A 4,166-nucleotide genomic window follows, 5' to 3' on the forward strand; every position below is an offset into this window, starting at 1 on the left:
GTGTGTGTGTGTGTGTGTGTGTGTGTGTGTGTGTGTGTGTGTGTGTGTGTGGGATGGGTAGAGATCGGAGTAAGTAACATGTGGGGGCTAGTAATCTTATTGTGTTTGTTTATTCTAGTTATCTTTATCCATTTATCTATCTGTCTATTTTGCACTTTACATATTTGTACTCTCGCTTTATTTCTGTACAAATCACTGCAATTTTGGAAATCTGCAAAGTTAACTGTCACTATTAAGATACATTGCATGCTATCCACCCCTTTTTTTTTTTTTAGATTCAATAAAGAAAAGAAAAAGAAAAAAAAAGTATAATTTCCTATGAAGACCCTTTTCACTGTAGAAATGATCAACAAAGCCAAAAAACTAATTACACCTGTGCTTTTTCTGCCATATCATGTGAAAATGTCTGATGTGAATAAGGACTACTGTTTCAGCCCCTGTTGCATAATTGATATGTTTCTGCTCTGACTGCTATTTAAATGTGTTGCTTTATTTTTACATACACTATGTTTGTTTGGCTACATACTTTGCATACTCTTTCAGTAGATGTTTAAATGCTGGTTGCTCAATGCTTTTTTTCTAAAAAAATAGTAACTATAAATTTAACTATATATATTTCTTTATCTTTACAAATAATGTTCTATATTTCCAAAATGATGTAAATAGTTGAGCATAAAGCAAAAGAAAACATTATCGTAGCCTGGAATGTGTACAACTGTTGCCTCTGCTTGACTTTTGTGGATCCTGGGTTAGGGGAGGGGCATGACAACTATACAATGTCATTGTTTTCATTGTCATGTTGTTGTAACACAGGCAAATCAGGCTCAGACAGTAAATGGGGGATTCCACTGCAAACTCACACCAGACTGTCATTTAAGATTCAGCTCCTCCCCTAATGAACTTTCACATGCTTATCTTGGCTCTTCAATCCAAAAAATCTCTATAGCGATGAATATAAGATAACTGGGGATCATCTGACTCCATTCTTTTGACTTACTATGACAATAATCAGTTTCATCAGTTGCTTCTATAGTGAAAAACATTACAACTCAAGCACATCTGCGTTAGCCCTTTAAGAGACTCCTTAACATCTGCTAATGCTTTCCACATGTTGCTGTGTCAAGATATTTCACTGTACAGACCAACAACAGTTCTTGTGAAAAAAATATTGCTGCGGGGATAATGCCAGCATATCGTACCTGACCAGATGTCCGCCGTCTGCTGTGGAGCTCTGGTTTCTGTTGTAACCGAGCAGCAATTTCATATCACACAGGGGGAAGGAGTTGAAGGAGCCTAAGAGGAACAGACTTTGTGTCAATAAAGCACATAATCACAGCAGTCTTGACGAGTCAAAGCTTAAGGCTGTGGAGAAGAAATCACTGCAGAGCTGCTACGGGGCTGTCAAAAAACTTCACTGTGGTTTTCTCACGCCTCCATACAGATGAAAGGAGATGATAATGTTTAAACTAACGCAGAGTTGGGTAAACAAAGGCACACCCTTACATTTGAGCTAATGATATATGTCCAGACACAAAAAAATGCGGCTATATCATTAATCCCTCTATCACTGCTCACCTGCCATCACTCGCATACTCCTAAACATATCTATGTAAGTTCAATATGTGAATGTTAGAACTATATATATCCTATTGTATATCCTGCACTTACTGCTATTGCACTTATGGTTAGACCCAAACTGCATTTTGTTGCCTTGTAATGTACCTGTGTAATGACAATAAAGTTGAATCTAATATATATATATATATATATATATATATATATATATATCTGTAACAGTACTGTTTGCTGTCGTTGTCTTTGTTAGCAATTGTTGGTTTCTTTTTCTGCACATCATGATGATGTACACATCAAATGAGACTGATGAACTGATAAGTTATACTAATAAGTTTCAACTCCTTAAGTCAGGTGTTGATTACATTATTTGTATGTATAAATTCACTGTCTCACAAATGTGAATGGAAGGACATGGAAACAGAATGATAGCAAGTAAACAGTGACTTGTGCTTGCCTAACAGAGACTGAAAAGTTAGAACTTAGATGTTGACAGGAAACGCCTTCGCTAAAACGGAATGCTAAACATTCACTGTGATGGTGGGTCAGCAGCACGGATTAGTAAAGAGTCTATTATGAGTATTTTACATAATACGCATTACTTTTTACTACAAACGACAGGAAGTCCTATATCTCTTTATTATTTCTAGCATGTGTACGTATGTTAAATATTTTAAATATTTGGCAGGTATCTTTAAGAAGTAGGTGCAGCGAAATCAGAGACATTTCTTTGATTTCTAGCAGGAAACACAAACAAAAGGAAAGTAGGACTCAGAGTGTTACTATCAACCTGGTTCGGCCAGTTATACAGACATAGGGCAACATAGACAATAGAAAACTTCATGTCAACTGATCGAACTAAAAGAATGTATCTGTCGAGCAAGTTCTCACATAGTGTGCAACAAAGCTTTAAATTACAATTCACAAACGTACAATGTACCAGCGCAACATCTAAAGTGATATAACCTGAGTTGCCTGCGGTCATTCAACAATACTTTAACTACTCTGTGTGTAATTTGTATCAGTATTAATAAGGTCATGATCCGGTAGATTAAGGTTAGGTTTTTGTGAGTAGTCTAAAAAAGGGGCAAGCACAATTAAACCTGACCGTAAATGTGCCATAGTTGAACAAAAGGCAAGGTTTAATGTGCACCTGTCAAATGCTACATAACGTTAGGCATGCAGAAACGGTTTTTTTATATGAATCTTAATAACTTTACAACAGCTATGATTTTCTAGAATGGCTATTTCATTGAAATCAGTCCGTCTGAGTTTAGTATTTGCAACAAGTGTTGGCTCTCCCTCCAGTCCTGCCGGGGAAAGACAGATTTGGCCTGCACAGAACACGAGTGCATTTAAAGCACAAAAACTATCCTCAAGTAGTGAATGTCCACAATGCGTCCAAAGGAAACGTAGAGTTAAAACTGTTTAGCGATACCAGGGACTCCAAATAAAAAAAAGAGATAAAAGCATCAACAGCTTGCTGGCTAGCAACGTTAGGCTAACAACTCAAGAACCTGGACTCGCAAAATGGAAACACTGACTGAACCTGTCTTTCGCTGGCTGCTTGATCCGCATTGGAGACAACTTACCAAATGAGAAAGTCAGTTTTGCCTCTTCCTTTGACGAAACGACTTCAAACACTACACATCTTTCCAATTGAGAGGAACAATTACGAGTCGTGACAGTTGGTTAGTACGAGGGCTAACAGAATAGCTAACTTAGCTGGTTTAAGGCTATCCCGTCTCAGGTTGCAGTGTTGTTGACAGGCTACACTAGTCAGCGCTGAACAAGCCGACTGACTAGCCTCTAAACCAGGGTCAAGTGAGCCAGCATGACATGTGTGTTCCGGTTATTACTTTCAAAATAAAGCTAACATAAACTGAAGTAATATTAAAGCCAAAGTAGTATTTTAGTGTATTTGTTTGCCTAAATGCACATACATCGACGCAGTCACTTTGAATATATATTGGACTTTCTTTTTGGTGCGTAGTCAAAATAAACCTTACGGTCTATGGGTGCAACCTATGTATTTTAAAGGCAAATCACCCAGACTTCCGGGTTGATTTAGAGAACGTGGATAACTTTTTTTTGAAACTACACTGGATAATGCGATTCGGCGAGAATTAGACCATCTCAGCTATAAAGAAATAACTGGCCATTTTCAAGAAAATTGCCCGTTGGGACTATCTGTTTAAAAAAAGATGGAAAAATAAATAAAATAAATAAAAATGCCTGTCTGAACGAAGAGACCTGTTAAATGACCAAGAAACCCAAATAATTAATGTATTTCAATCCACATGTGATTCATGTCTAGCTTGGCATTAACTAGGCATTCAATCTAACCCTAACTCTGTGGCTGATGATAGATTTCACTAAGACATCACACTTGTCAGTTCTGCCCTCATGTGGAGAAAACTAAATACATCAAAACATGGCAGCCAGTAGCCGAGTTGGCACAGTTAAGGAGCAGGCGGACATATGCCTGGACGCAGGTTGGTCCAGGGTCTCTTTTCTCAGCCGTTCTTTCCATAAAGGGCGGAAATGCCACCCCCCACCCCAAAAATAATATATATATATATATATATATGTAC

At 37.6% G+C, this 4,166-nt stretch overlaps 1 protein-coding gene across 1 annotated transcript in view; it reads right to left on the reverse strand.

Moving 5' to 3' along the window:
• Positions 1-3,405, reverse strand: part of si:ch73-138n13.1 (calponin homology domain-containing protein DDB_G0272472) — a 29,470-nt gene extending 26,065 nt beyond the window's left edge. The window contains exons 1-2 of the mRNA XM_032516821.1: positions 3,165-3,405; positions 1,200-1,293 (exon numbers count right to left, since the gene is read on the reverse strand). The gene's annotated coding sequence lies outside the window, so the exon portion shown is untranslated. The remainder of the gene's footprint in view (positions 1-1,199; positions 1,294-3,164) is intronic.
• Positions 3,406-4,166: the final 761 nt, after the last annotated feature.

Source organism: Etheostoma spectabile, chromosome 5 (genome assembly GCF_008692095.1).
Source record: "Etheostoma spectabile isolate EspeVRDwgs_2016 chromosome 5, UIUC_Espe_1.0, whole genome shotgun sequence".
NCBI lineage: Eukaryota > Metazoa > Chordata > Actinopteri > Perciformes > Percidae > Etheostoma > Etheostoma spectabile.